The sequence below is a fragment of the Triticum urartu genome, unplaced genomic scaffold (assembly GCF_056163025.1).
Source record: "Triticum urartu cultivar PI428250 unplaced genomic scaffold, HENAU_Tu73 scaffold2, whole genome shotgun sequence".
NCBI lineage: Eukaryota > Viridiplantae > Streptophyta > Magnoliopsida > Poales > Poaceae > Triticum > Triticum urartu.
Genome location: NW_028260368.1, coordinates 6,140,487 through 6,156,745, shown reverse-complemented (window position 1 = coordinate 6,156,745; position 16,259 = coordinate 6,140,487). Strand labels below are relative to the sequence as shown.

The following is a 16,259-nucleotide window of genomic DNA, read 5'->3' as shown; positions in this document are numbered from 1 at the left end:
CCAAAATTGGGATTATCCGCAAAAAATTATGGTAGAGCGTGTTATGAGTGTCTACGTGGTGGACTTGATTTTACCAAAGATGATGAAAACGTAAACTCACAACCATTTATGCGCTGGAGAGACCGTTTTGTCTTTTGTGCCGAAGCTATTTATAAATCACAGGCCGAAACCGGTGAAATCAAGGGGCATTACTTGAATGCGACTGCGGGTACATGTGAAGAAATGATTAAGAGAGCTGTATTTGCAAGAGAATTAGGGGTTCCTATTGTAATGCATGACTACTTAACTGGGGGATTCACCGCAAATACTACTTTGGCTCATTATTGCCGCGACAATGGCCTACTTCTTCACATTCACCGTGCAATGCATGCAGTTATTGATAGACAGAAAAATCATGGTATGCATTTCCGTGTATTAGCTAAAGCATTGCGTATGTCTGGGGGAGATCATATCCACTCCGGTACAGTAGTAGGTAAGTTAGAAGGGGAACGCGAAATGACTTTAGGTTTTGTTGATTTATTGCGCGATGATTTTATTGAAAAAGATCGTGCTCGCGGTATCTTTTTCACTCAGGACTGGGTATCCATGCCAGGTGTTATACCGGTAGCTTCAGGTGGTATTCATGTTTGGCATATGCCAGCTCTGACCGAAATCTTTGGGGACGATTCTGTATTACAATTTGGTGGAGGAACTTTAGGACATCCTTGGGGAAATGCACCTGGTGCAGCAGCTAATCGAGTGGCTTTAGAAGCCTGTGTACAAGCTCGTAACGAAGGGCGCGATCTTGCTCGCGAAGGTAATGAAATTATCCGAGCAGCTTGCAAATGGAGTCCTGAACTAGCCGCAGCTTGTGAAGTATGGAAGGCGATCAAATTCGAGTTCGAGCCGGTAGATACTATTGATTAACTAGATAAAACTAAAGATAAAGAAGGTATAAATAAAAAAGAAACGAAATAAAAAGAGAAAAAAATCAGTTATGAAATGCAGTAATTCTTCTTTATTCTTCTAATTGATTGCAATTAAACTCGGCTCAATCTTTTTTAGAAAAAAAAGATTGAGCCGAATAAAAATAGATCATGATATGATCATGAGACTTGACAAATTGAGATTCGTCTATTCTATATATCTAGAATATATATATTAAGGTATAATACAATAAAGAAATACAAATAAAATAATAAAATAATAAAATATAGTATTATCATATGATAATGATAATGGAATCAAATACGCAGTATTTACAGAAAAAAGTCTTCGTTTATTGGGAAAGAATCAATATACTTTTAATGTCGAATCGGGATTCACTAAGACAGAAATAAAGCATTGGGTCGAACTCTTCTTTGGTGTTAAGGTGGTAGCTGTGAATAGCCATCGACTACCTGGAAAAGGTAGAAGAATAGGACCTATTCTGGGCCATACAATGCATTACAGACGTATGATCATTACCCTTCAACCGGGTTATTCTATTCCACTTCTAGATAGAGAAAAAAACTAAAGGAGAATGAATGAAAAAAGACATAGTTTGGAAGTTAGACCTTTTTATAGGACTCTCTTTCAATTTCAAAAAAGAGGACGTTTGAAACTTTTAACAGGCGTAATCGTGAGTCAACAAGTGACTCGAACTGTGTGTAAAAAAAGAAGCATTTTTTTTTTTTCAAAATGCTAGAACTAGATAAGGAAGTTTTCTATAACCTTGAGAAAAAGGATAAAAAGGTAGTTTTTTTTTAGTTTATGACTCCGATCAAGAGCGAGAAATCCTTGATTTGGGATTGGACATAGAACCTGGACCCATCGTAGAGACGTTTAGTTCAAAAGAAAGGATCGTATCCTGATGGTAAGAATTATACTTTCGTGGAAATACAGCGCTATAGACTTCAATGCGGTAGAGTAGACGTTTTGTTTCTAATTTTTCTGGACCAAACCTCCGCTCCGACCCAACGATACAATGAATTTTTTCTGTTCATATTCATAAATAAAAAAGATTCGGAATCGCAATGCTACTATATGCGTCCAGAGGAGTATTTGGAATAATATTCTTCTATAATCCATTATTGCGGGGGGTCTTACTAACAGGGCTTCGCTGCACGGGACAGGTCTTCGTCGAAAAGCTAACTCCACCCGGCATTTTCATACCCTTTCTTTGGGTGGTATATCGCCTTTTAAAGTCTAAGAGGGTAGTAGGGGATCTATAGTAGGTAAGATAATTTGCCCTTTGATTTTGATTGAATATACTATTTTTCCGCCTTTACCACGCATTATTGTATGCGCTTCTAGAGAAGTATGTATGCAGGAAGTAAATTCTAACCGCTTTCTTTTGAATCCAATTTCAAATTAGATTAGAAAGATAGAAAGGCCATGAGGATGGGAAAATCAAAATAAAATCTTTTTAATTAGTTCTCCTTTTTTGGAATTTTCTTATTATCCTTTCATTTTTTTTACAGAATATTTTTCAAACTAAAAATAAAAAATACAATACAATAGTCAATATTCCTTATAATAGATATACTTAATTATATCATAAGAATCTTAAGATATTTTTCGACTAGATAGAAATAGTAAATTTGAATTGAGACACCTATTCCATGACGGATTTAAACTTACCTTCTATTTTCGTGCCTTTAGTAGGCTTAGTATTTCCGGCAATTGCAATGACTTCTTTATTTCTTTATGTGCAAAAAAATAAGATTGTCTAGTATTTTTTAGTGTAAGTAATATAATATGGTAGGGTATGTGGCTTTTTCTACACACACTTTCTACACACAAATGAAAAACGGTTATGGATGCGGATATAGGCTACGAGCATAAATGCATGAATATGCAGAGCCAGGTATAGCGAGTTTTATTTTATTTATTTTAATTGAATCAACGAATATTTTTTGAATAGAAAGTCAATGTATCTAACCTATTATTTCACAGGAGTACTAGTTGCTGAAGGCGATTTCAGAATCAAAAAAAGTAAAGTCAAAATTATTTAGCTTATTCTCTCAATTTCAATCGACCGCTGCTGGATTTAGTATATCTAATATGAATTGGCGATCAGAACACATATGGGTAGAACTTCTAAAAGGTTCTCGAAAAAGGGGTAATTTTTTCTGGGCCTGTATTCTTTTTCTAGGTTCACTAGGATTCTTATCGGTTGGGATTTCCAGTTATCTTGGTAAGAATATTATATCTATACTTCCATCTCAAGAAATTCTTTTTTTTCCGCAGGGGGTCGTGATGTCTTTCTACGGAATCGCAGGCCTATTCATTAGCTCCTACTTGTGGTGTACTATTTTGTGGAATGTAGGTAGTGGTTATGACCGATTCGATAGAAAAGAGGGAATAGTGTGCATTTTTCGTTGGGGATTCCCTGGAATAAAACGTCGCGTCTTCCTTCGATTCCTTATGCGGGATATCCAATCAATTAGAATTCAGGTTAAAGAGGGTCTTTATCCTCGTCGTATTCTTTATATGGAAATCCGGGGCCAGGGGATCATTCCCTTGACTCGTACTGATGATAAATTTTTTACTCCACGAGAAATTGAACAAAAAGCTGCCGAATTGGCCTATTTCTTGCGCGTACCAATTGAAGTATTTTGAGGTATCTTTTTTGAACTGAGTTGAATGAAGAAAAGAAGAATTGGAAGAAGAAAAGTTTTCTCAACACAGGGAGGAAGTCCCTTCTAAATTGGATTTGTTATTGTAAGGGGATTTTTAAGTATTTATCTAAAGGAAGGAACAAACGAGGATAAGAGAAATTTGCTTTTAATTTTTTTTTATCCAAGTTAGATATATCGCATACTATTCTTCCTTTTTCATCCGAAAGGGCTTTTTTTTTATTCTATTTCACTATTTCATTCCATCTAGATCTAAGAAAGAACCCAATGCACTGAAATTCCACTAATAACTAATATACAAAAAAGAAGAATAGATACAGGGTATCAAACCTATAGAGTTTTTGCTTCAAAGAAATAGAAATATCATGAAATAGAAATATCATCATATAGAGTCAGGGAATGGAATAGAGTCAGCGAATGAAGCATATTCATTAACAACTCCATTTACAGATCAAAAATGAAAAAAAAGAAAGCATTGCCTTCTTTACTATATCTTGTATTTATCGTACTTTTGCCTTGGGGGGTCTCTTCCTCATTTAACAAATGTCTGGAACTTTGGATTAAGAATTGGTGGAATACCAGGCAATCCGAAACTCTCTTAACTGATATTCAAGAGAAAAGGATTCTAGAAAGATTCATAGAATTAGAAGAACTTTCTCTCTTGGACGAGATGATAAAAGGGAAACTAAAGACACATGTACAAAAACCTCCTACAGGAATACACAAGGAAATAATACAATGGGTCAAAATAAATAATGAGGATCATCTCCATACCATTTTGCATTTCTCGACAAATATAATCTGTTTGGCTATTCTAAGTGGTTCTTTTTTTCTGGGTAAAGAGGAACTTGTCATTTTGAATTCTTGGGTTCAGGAATTCTTCTATAATTTAAATGACTCAATAAAAGCTTTTTTTATTCTTTTAGTTACTGATTTTTTTGTTGGATTTCACTCCACCCGTGGTTGGGAACTAGTAATTCGTTGGGTCTACAACGATTTTGGATGGGCTCCTAACGAGCTTATTTTCACTATTTTTGTTTGTAGTTTTCCAGTAATTCTAGATACATGTTTGAAATTTTGGGTCTTTTTTTGTTTAAATCGTCTATCTCCTTCGCTTGTAGTCATTTATCATTCAATTAGTGAAGCATAAATTCATTTGATCTCCCGATATTAATATTAATCAAATTAGCAAGCATCTTTTTTTAGAAAGAAAGCCCTTTTCCATTTTAGCAAAATTCTTTCTATTTATACCTACTTTAAGGTATTCATCATTGCAGTACAACTGTTGCAGTAGAATGACAACAGATTCGTGTATAGGGAACTAGATTAGCTTAGCTACCTATCTAATTTATTGTAGAAATTCTGGGATCTGCGATTGGACATGGAAAATAGAAATACTTTTTCTTGGGTAAAGGAACAGATAACTCGATCGATTTCTGTATCGATCATGATATACGTAATAACTCGGACATCTATTTCAAATGCATATCCCATTTTTGCGCAGCAGGGTTATGAAAACCCACGAGAAGCAACTGGACGAATTGTATGTGCCAATTGCCATTTAGCTAGCAAGCCCGTCGATATTGAAGTTCCCCAAGCTGTGCTTCCCGATACTGTATTTGAAGCAGTTCTTCGAATTCCTTATGATATGCAATTGAAACAAGTTCTTGCTAATGGAAAAAAGGGAGGGTTGAATGTAGGTGCTGTTCTTATTTTGCCCGAGGGATTCGAATTAGCGCCGCCCGATCGTATTTCCCCTGAGTTAAAAGAAAAGATAGGAAATCTTGCTTTTCAGAGTTATCGTCCCGATAAAAAAAACATTCTTGTGATAGGCCCTGTTCCCGGTAAGAAATATAGTGAAATTGTCTTTCCCATTCTTTCCCCTGATCCTGCTACGAAGAAAGATGCTCATTTCTTAAAATATCCCATATATGTAGGGGGAAACCGAGGAAGAGGACAGATCTATCCTGATGGTAGCAAGAGTAACAATACAGTCTATAATGCTACGTCAACAGGTATAGTAAGAAAAATACTACGTAAAGAAAAGGGGGGGTATGAAATATCCATAGTTGATGCATCAGATGGACGCCAAGTGATTGATATTATACCTCCCGGACCAGAACTTCTTGTTTCAGAGGGGGAATCCATCAAGCTTGATCAACCATTAACAAGCAATCCTAATGTGGGAGGTTTTGGTCAGGGGGACGCAGAAATCGTGCTTCAGGATCCATTACGTGTCCAAGGCCTTTTGTTCTTCTTCGCATCCGTTATTTTGGCACAAGTTTTTTTGGTTCTCAAAAAGAAACAGTTTGAAAAGGTTCAATTGTACGAAATGAATTTCTAGGTCCCGGGATTTCTTACCATCAAGTTGGTAAAAAGCCTCGATTTATTGGCAATTGCTAGAATTATCTATGATCTATTTTGGAAATCCTTTTTTTGTTTAGACTGCTTTTTGTTTATGAGATGTCTGGAATTCCTTATTTATATCCCATGCAAAAGAAGAGAATCCAAGGCAAAGGCGAGAACAATCAAATTAAAATTTCTTCTTTTTCGGAGGGATTGCAGGTCTTCTTAATCGTCTATTCGGCACAAGAAAAAGCCTTTTTCTTGTGCCGATTCTTCTTGTATCAAAATAAGAATCCTTTTTCTTCCTAATTCGTCAAAGATTACTATTTCTTCTTTATTCGGGTCTGTCTCTTGGACCTCTTTTTCTTTTGCTTAGGTTTAGCCGAGGTAGTGGACAAACAGAGGGGAAGAAAATATGGCGGGGGAAAAATTTCTTGTGATTGTGAGCAAATTGCTTGGCTTGTTTAATTAAGTTCAACTTCAAATTTACAGAAATTTTGCAAAAAAAAAGTAAACTCTTCCATTGAAGGTTTTTTTATTTTTAGGCTAGTTGAATAGTTTTGATTAAGGTTTTATTAGTTTATTACTCGAAACTAAATCAAGGATTTTCAGGATACTTCCTTCGTGGAATAAGATATTGGATCCTCGAGTGATCTCTTTTTCTTGTTGCTTCATAAGAGTGAATCGAATAGATTCAATTCGCGTTATAAGAGTAAAATAAAAATTCCGCGGGTCCTTTCCGCTCTAATCAGATAAAGGGGGGTAAGGACCCGCTAAGCTCCTACTTTTTCATGTTTACAATCTGGTCCCTCCGATTACTATAGAGATGAACCCAATCCAGAATATGAACCATAAAAGAAAACACCTACTAAACCAATCACAGCAATACCAGCTACAGTACCTATCAGCCAAAGAGGAATTCTTCCAGTAGTATCGGCCATTTCCCCTACTTTCCTCCACATTTTATCAATTGGTCATGCTAGAGACAAAAACAGTCATGGGTAGTTATAAGGATGGTATCCTTCCAAATGGGATAAGAGAATTCTTATTAGTCTCTTTCTTTCTCTCAATTGAAGAAGTAATTGGAAAATAAAACAGCAAGTACAAAAATGAGTAATAAACCCCAGTATAGACTGGTACGATTCAATTCAACATTTTGTTCATTCGGGTTTGATTGTGTCATAGTTCTATAGTTGGAATTTGTTTTATCGTTGGATGAACTGCATTGCTGATATTGATCCCAAGAAAAAAACAGTAGGTACAGCTAGTCCGTGAATAGCCAGCCATCGCACTGTAAAAATAGGATAGGTTCGATCTATGGTCATTGAGGGCCTCCTAAAAGGATCTACTAAATTCATCGAGTTGTTCTAAAGAATCAAAACGGTCGGTTATTAACGGAATTCCTTGTCGGCTTTCCGTGAAATACTCGTTTGGCCTAGGACTTCCAAACACGTCATAAGCTAAACCCGTACTGACAAATAACCAACCCGCAATGAATAGGGAAGGTATAGTAATGCTATGAATAACCCAGTATCGAATACTGGTAATAATATCAGCAAAAGAACGTTCTCCCGTGCTTCCAGACATGCTGAACTCCCAAAATTTTTGTACATTCAAAAAAGGAATTGATTCCGTAAAAGATGGGATCGACCAGTAAATAGAAAATTACTGATATTTCATCCTTGTGAGATTGTCAATTTTGTACCAAAGGTGTATTTTGAGTATACCGAATTAGTATAGCTATCCTTCCTATGGCACAGCAATCTGGTTTTGCCTGGTTCCGAAACATAATTACTTTTTTATTTTTTTTTTGTCTATAGGTAAGCTATATGTTATTCAAGGCATCAATAGAAAACCCCATTTTTGTAGGTTCTACTTACTTTTCATTGGCTTCGGAATAATAGAGTAATTCGGAATAGCAGCCAAAATCTTGGGAAAATCTAAGTTAATGATCAATAGGTTTGGATAAATAATTTAGGAAGGATATTCTCATACTGACACAATACAAGGACAAGTATATGTGAAATCTATCCTTTCATAATTCGTAATTCATCCTTGTATTGTTTGTTGGATTAGGTCTAACTTTCTTGACCAAACTGCGAGCGCGGAACTTTACGAGATGAAATAGGGAAAGACAGAAGATAGAATAGAACTTAAAAGGATAATTGAAGTGACTCGTCTTCGAATCTACTTTGGTTGGAGTTCGAAAAAGGAATAAAAATAAAGTAAATTCAAGGAAGAGCTTTCTTTTTTTTTTTTTTTTAACAGCCCCTTGGCAGGTCGTGGAATGCTTTTGTTCTCCTCTTATTCCATATGGAATACAATCAGTTAAAATAAGAAGGAATAGGGGAATATTCGATCGTTCACTCCAAAAAGAGGGTCCTATTGAAAAAGAAATTATCCAAAATAGAAAGAAGTTTTTTTTTTCAAATTCAATTGTTTATTTATCTCTTATTCAAAAATTTCCCTGAAAATTGAATTTCTTTTTTTCATTCAATGGGGTTAGATGATCTAGTTCTTAATATTATTACTTTACTCAATTGACAAATTCCACAACAAATCTCTTGATTCGGAATTAGGGACTCATGTATCATCTGATGAATCCACTTTCTTTTACACTTCTGTATCTTACTCTATCTTGTTTTTTAGTATTATCTAAAATAACTGATGAATTATGAATTTTCCATAACTTAGGTAAATGCTTTACCAACATATGTAGTGTAGTAAAAAAAAATAAATGGAATTTAACTCTTTCATGCTTACTTTAACTAGTTATTTTGGTTTTCTACTGGCTGCTTTAACTATAACCCCAGCTCTATTTATTGGCTTGAACAAGATACGCCTTATTTGAATTGACTGAATAATTATAATTCAGAAAAGAAAAATCTTTCTTTGGGATTCCTGGCATTCTACGACTCTTTTCCAGACTAATTAGGAATTCTTTTCTTGGTCATTGAGATTCGTGGATAATTTAGAGTACTATTTAGGGATAGATCGTACCTCTTTTTTTATCCCCTCGAACAAATCGAAATGATTGAAGTTTTTCTATTTGGAATCGTCTTAGGCCTAATTCCTATTACTTTAGCGGGATTATTCGTGACTGCGTATTTGCAATACAGGCGTGGGGATCAGTTGGATCTTTGATTGAGTCATTTTTTTTTTTTGATTGACCTCCTCCAGACCAGAGAGGAGGTCAAATTGAAATTGGAGTTACAATTCAATTTTGTTAAGTTATTTTACTCTGCTTCGACATAAAATAGATGGAATCACGCTCTGTAGGATTTGAACCTACGACATCGGGTTTTGGAGACCCGCGTTCTACCGAACTGAACTAAGAGCGCTTTCATTCATTCAAAAAGAAAATCTTTTTCTATTCCTAATGTATCTCACGTACGTATAGTCTCCACAAATTCAAGTTATACCCACTTTACTTTAATTGATCTCGTCGCTACTGCCTATAAAGAAGAAAGAAGTAATAGGTAGGGATGACAGGATTTGAACCTGTGACATTTTGTACCCAAAACAAACGCGCTACCAAGCTGCGCTACATCCCTTTTCCAAATTAAATTGTTGTACAATGCCATTGTACACAATTCCTGTCTTCTTTTCCACATCATAATTTTCTTCTTCTTTCTTTCTCTATCTATATATAGAACCCTCGTGTCATTTCTTCTTTTTGGTCTCATATAATTAAGGAATTATATACATATAAAATCCAATATAATTTCGCCTATAAAAGAAGGATTACTTTTCCTTGGTAATATATAGGAAGAAGGGGTCATCTTTTTCTTTTTTAGGGATAGGAAAATTTCGTCGATATGGTTCATTTTATATATAGCATAACAATCTTGGGCAAGAGTTTATGATCATATATGTATTCCAACAAGGAAGGAGGATTTTCAATGCGGGATATAAAAACATATCTCTCTGTAGCACCCGTGCTAAGTACTCTATGGTTTGGTGCTTTAGCAGGTTTATTGATAGAAATTAATCGTTTATTCCCAGATGCTTTGTCATTCCCTTTTTTTTAATTCTAGTTATTGCTATGGGAGGGATAGATTTCTTCGTGATATGACAAAATTTGATCCTTTTCAATCTTTTTTTAGTATCGGAAGGAAAAAGAAAGAAAAGATGGATTGGGTTGAACCTCAGAGTCATTAAAAATTTGGTAAACCCCATTTTTGAAAATAGAAATTCAATTTAAAGGGGTACCCAAGCTAAATAAGGCCTCAGAAATCAGAGCATAGAAAAGGCGGGGCTGGCTAATTAAATGAAAGGATTTCGAACCAAAATCTTTGCTAATTCGACAAGGATTGTATTCTTTAATTATTTCTCTATTTTTTATTACTTAATTAAAGAATAAAAAAAAATTATTCTAATGAATTTTATTCTTCTTCTTCGGATTCAAAATAGAAGAATAAAAGAATAAGTAGAAGAATTAAGTTAAGTCAATCCAAAAAGAAAAGGAGGTTCATGGCCAAGGGAAAAGATGTTAGAATCAGAGTTATTTTGGAATGCATCAGTTGTGTTCGAAAAGGTGCCAATGAGGAATCGACGGGGATTTCTAGATATAGTACTCAAAAGAATCGCCACAATACACCCGGACAATTAGAATTCAAAAAATTTTGTCGTTATTGTCGCAAGCATACGACTCATCACGAAATAAAGAAATAGGAACATCGTGTGTTTGATCTTTCCAAACAACAGAAAGAGTAAGAACTTCATATTTAATATATAAAGAAAACATAGTATAGAATACAAAATACAAATCAACTCATCTGATTTCCGGTAGATATTATTTCATATGTATAGAGGGTATTCATATACTATAATATGAATCAAATAAGATATGGATCAAAGAAAAACTACTTCTTCTGGATCCTAAATTAATAAAATAAAGAAGTGAATTTTCAAATTTTCAAATTTTAAATAAGGAATAAATCATGTATACATCTAAACAACCTTTTCTTAAATCTAAGCAACCCTTTAGTAAATCCAAGCAAACTTTTAATAAATCCAAGCAACCCTTTCGTAAATCCAAGCAAACTTTTCGTAAATTCAAGCAACCTTTTCGTAAATCTAAACAACCTTTTCGTAGGCGTCCCCGGATTGGCCCGGGAGATCGAATTGATTATAGAAACATGAGTTTAATTAATAGATTTATTAGTGAACAAGGAAAAATATTATCGAGACGAATAAATAGATTAACCTTGAAACAACAACGATTAATTACTCTTGCTATAAAACAGGCTCGTATTTTATCTTTCTTACCGTTTCGTAACTATGAGAACGAAAAGCAATTTCAAGCCCAGTCAATTTCAATAATTACAGGTTCTAGACCCAGAAAAAATAGACATATTCCTCAATTAACGCAAAAGTACAATTCCAATCGAAACTTAAGAAACAACAACCAAAATTTAAGAAACAACAACCGGAACTTAAGTTCCGATTGTTGATGTTTTATTCGAATTCGAAAGGGCCAGACCTATATATATTATAAAGAAAGTAATCCAGCTCGTTGATTCCTACCACTTAATCTTAATTTATTGTATCTTCCCGGAGTTCCCTCTCCGGGAATTCATCTTTTATTATTCCAGTATATTACTTTATTTATACCTTTAATTGATGATCTTTATTTTATTGGAAATCGTGTAAAGATTATTTGGATTTGATACAGCTACTTGTGCAAGCATTTTACGATTAAGAATCAATTTCTTCTTGTACAGGTTGTGTATTAATTTACTATAACTATCGAATACTTTATATACCCGCGTTGCTGCGTTTATCCGAGTGATCCACAAACGACGAAAATCCCTCTTTTGCCTACCTCTATCTCGATGAGAGGAAACAAAAGCTCTTTTTACCTGTTGGGTAATCATTCGATTAAGTCTTAAATGAGCCCCTCTAAAGTTTGAGGCAAATGAACGCATTTTTGTTCGTCGTCTCCGGGCTATATATCCTCGCGGAACTCTGGTCATTGAATCAAATTAACCTTAATGAATAACTAATGATTTCTCTTCTTTTAGCCACCCTTTTTCTCATTAATAACAAAACTAATTATTCCGATATATAAAATATTAATTCCAATGGCTTTTGCTATAGTAACCTTCCCAACCACGATTTTTTATTCCACTCCGTTCAGTTATTTCTATACGAAATAACAAATTCATTCTAATAATACTAAAAAAAATAGTGGGTTCCATCGTTTCTATGGTTCCCTTTTAAACGGTGAGGCCCTCTCTATACACCGGAGCCCTTTCTTTCATCAAAAGGTATTGCGAACTTGTATAGTCCACATTCTTTGGCTCTACCTATCCATTATAGAGTAAATAGCTCTTTTCACAATAAGAGTTATCCATACAGTGACGGTATTTAATTATGAAAGTTGGCTAAGTAGCTGACCCTGTTAGTCCGTTCTTTTAAGATAAAGGAGCATAAGCCTTTTTCTTTTTATTACTATTTCCTCCGCTTAATGGATAACCATTTGCTACCAATGGGAGAATTGCTTCTTATTTCCAATTTAGATAATTGGATTTGCACCAAAGGAAACCATAAATTCCATATACCATAGAAATCTAGGATAGAGAAGCTATATCCTATTCATTGGTACTAATCATGGATACTTCAATTTTTTTTATATTTGTTTGAAGTCATGATCTGAACGAGTCGCACATACACCCTAGCACATGTTCCTCGACGCTGAGGGCATCCTTTAAGCGCGGCCGTTTTTCGAGCATTTCGTATTGGCTGTCTTGCGTTTCTAATAAGTTGTTTAACCGTCGGCATGTTGTATGTATATAGAAAAAAATGGATTGGTTTAGATCCATCTTAACCTGATGATTGCTCATCATGAAGTCTTTCTATTTTCTATTAAATCGAGGAAAACACGAATTTAGCTGTGAAATAACTTTACAAGAAATCCGGACACTACCAATCCTTAAACATTTCTGGAAACCACACTGGATCAGTATCGCAGTGCTTGTCAATCATTTCATCCCCTACAATATCGACAAGTCCATAAGCTTTGGCTTCGTCTGCTGACATAAAAACATCCCTTTCCATGTCTTCGGATACAACCCAAAAAGGCTTGCCTGTTCTTACTGCATAAACCCTTGTGATCATTTCGCGAACTTTGTGTAACTCTTCTACTTCTAGTAAAAATTCTGGTGTCCTTGCCCGATAATAAGCACTAGCAGGTTGGTGAAGCATAATCCTCGCGTGAGGGAATGCTATACGCTTGGTGGGTTCTCCTCCAAGCAGAATGAAGGACGCCATGGAGGCGGCTATTCCGAGGCATATTGTATATATATCTGGTGTCACCGTTTGCATCGTATCAAAAATAGCCATTCCTGAGATTAGCCACCCGCCTGGGGAGTTTATAAACAAAAAAATATCACTAATTCCATCTTCTATACTCAGATATACCATGAGACCTGTAATATGATTCGTGATCTCGCAACGAATCTCTTGACCTAAAAAAAGTGTCCTTTCTCGATACATAACATTGTATAAGTCAACCCAAGTCGCTTCTTCATCTCCAGGAATCCGGTAAGGTACTTTTGGAACACCAATGGGCATATTAGATTAATATTATTAAATTTAAGTAAGAAAACCACACTTTAATATGGAAACGTAAGAATGGAACAGAAAGAAAGAATCCGCAGTTTATTGTCTTAATTTTTATTCTTATTCTATATGAATATTATAGATTCTATTAATACGTAGATTGAAAGGTTATACATATAAGGAATGTAAGACAGATTGAATAAAGAAAAGGGAATGGGTGATTTGAATGCTAAACAAAGAGGGGTAGCGATCTATTCTTCGTTTTTTCCAAATTGGCCAAGTTACCCATTGCATATTGGCACTTATCGAGTATAGAATAGATCTGCTTCTCTTTCTTCTTATGAACAGAATTGGCTTCTTATTTTTAATGGAATGAAATAAATATTCGCGCTTTCTGACACAGAATCCCCTAGAAGGGTTAGGTACATAGGATATGGATAGTCTTTTTCAATGCGATAAAATAAAGCGACATCGTGTCTATTTTTCTTTGCTAAAGGGGTATTTCCATGGGTTTGCCTTGGTATCGTGTTCATACTGTCGTATTGAATGATCCGGGTCGATTGCTTGCGGTGCATATAATGCACACAGCTCTAGTTTCTGGTTGGGCTGGCTCAATGGCTTTATACGAATTAGCAGTTTTTGATCCCTCTGATCCTGTTCTGGATCCAATGTGGAGACAAGGTATGTTCGTAATTCCCTTCATGACTCGTTTAGGAATAACGGATTCGTGGGGTGGTTGGAGTATTTCAGGAGGAACTGTAACAAATCCGGGTATTTGGAGTTATGAAGGTGTGGCAGGTACGCATATTGTGTTTTCTGGCTTGTGTTTCTTGGCAGCGATCTGGCATTGGGTATATTGGGACCTAGAAATATTCTCTGATGAGCGGACGGGAAAACCCTCTTTGGATTTGCCCAAGATCTTTGGAATTCATTTATTTCTTGCAGGGGTGGCTTGCTTTGGCTTTGGGGCATTTCATGTAACGGGTTTGTATGGTCCTGGGATATGGGTATCCGATCCTTATGGACTAACTGGAAAAGTACAAGCTGTAAATCCAGCGTGGGGTGCAGAAGGTTTTGATCCTTTTGTTCCGGGGGGAATAGCTTCTCATCATATTGCTGCGGGTACATTGGGTATATTAGCGGGCTTATTCCATCTTAGTGTCCGTCCGCCTCAACGTCTATATAAAGGATTACGTATGGGCAATATTGAAACTGTACTTTCCAGTAGTATCGCTGCTGTTTTTTTTGCAGCTTTCGTAGTTGCTGGAACTATGTGGTATGGGTCAGCAACGACCCCAATCGAATTATTTGGGCCTACTCGTTATCAGTGGGATCAGGGATACTTTCAGCAAGAAATATATCGAAGAGTTAGCAATGGTTTAGCCGAAAATCTTAGTTTATCAGAAGCTTGGTCTAAAATTCCCGAAAAATTAGCCTTTTATGATTATATTGGTAATAATCCGGCAAAAGGGGGATTATTCAGAGCAGGCTCAATGGACAATGGGGATGGAATAGCTGTTGGATGGTTAGGACATCCCGTCTTTAGAGATAAAGAAGGACGTGAGCTTTTTGTACGCCGTATGCCTACTTTTTTTGAAACATTTCCGGTTGTTTTGGTAGATGAGGAGGGAATTGTTAGAGCAGACGTTCCTTTTAGAAGAGCAGAATCCAAATATAGTGTTGAACAAGTAGGTGTAACGGTGGAGTTCTATGGTGGCGAACTTAATGGAGTAAGTTATTCTGATCCTGCTACTGTAAAAAAATATGCGAGGCGTTCTCAATTAGGGGAAATTTTTGAATTAGACCGGGCTACTTTGAAATCTGATGGTGTTTTTCGCAGCAGTCCAAGGGGTTGGTTCACTTTTGGTCATGCTACCTTTGCTTTGCTCTTCTTTTTCGGACACATTTGGCATGGCGCTAGAACATTGTTCCGAGATGTTTTTGCTGGTATTGATCCAGATTTGGATGCTCAAGTGGAATTTGGAACATTCCAAAAAGTGGGAGATCCAACTACAAGGAAACAGGCAGTTTGATACACATTGTTATAGTATCTTTCACCTCTCTTTTTTGATTTGACATGGGAAACATCTCCCATCCTTTCTTTGACTCTTTTTCTTTCTTTATATGGGAAATTATCCCAAATGACAAATGAATAGGTGTGGAAGTTATAATTGTAAATAAACCAGGATCGAATCTATGGAAGCATTGGTTTATACGTTCCTTTTAGTTTCGACTTTAGGGATAATTTTTTTCGCTATCTTCTTCCGAGAACCACCTAAGGTTCCACCAACTCCAACTAAAAGAATAAAATAATTTCATTTAAGTAAGAAGTCCCCCTATCTGGGAGACTTCTTACTTAAATTAGTCTCCGTGTTCTTCGAATGGATCTCTTAATTGTTGAGAGGGTTGCCCAAACGCGGTATATAAGGCATACCCAGTAAAGCTTACAAGTAAACCAGATATGGAGATGGCGACTAAAGTTGCTGTTTCCATTGTTATAGAATTTCAAGATTACAATGGATCTACGAAAAGATCGTGTATTTACAACTACAACGGAATAGTATACAAAGTCAACACCAATGATTAAATAGAATTTATGGCTACACAAACCGTTGAAGATAGTTCTAAACCTAGGCCAAAACGAACTGGTGCAGGTAGTTTACTGAAACCCTTGAATTCGGAATATGGGAAAGTCGCCCCGGGTTGGGGGACTACTCCTTTTATGGGGATCGCAATGGCTTTATTCGC

General features: G+C 35.8%; 2 non-coding genes across 2 annotated transcripts; both read right to left on the bottom strand.

The window, feature by feature from the left end:
- Positions 1 to 9,212: 9,212 nt before the first annotated feature.
- On the bottom strand, positions 9,213 to 9,286 carry TRNAW-CCA (transfer RNA tryptophan (anticodon CCA)). Its single transcript has one exon. It is a non-coding gene; the product is annotated as a tRNA-Trp (tRNA).
- A 139-nt stretch (positions 9,287 to 9,425) lies between these two features.
- TRNAP-UGG (transfer RNA proline (anticodon UGG)) lies at positions 9,426 to 9,499 on the bottom strand. Its single transcript has one exon. It is a non-coding gene; the product is annotated as a tRNA-Pro (tRNA).
- Positions 9,500 to 16,259: the final 6,760 nt, after the last annotated feature.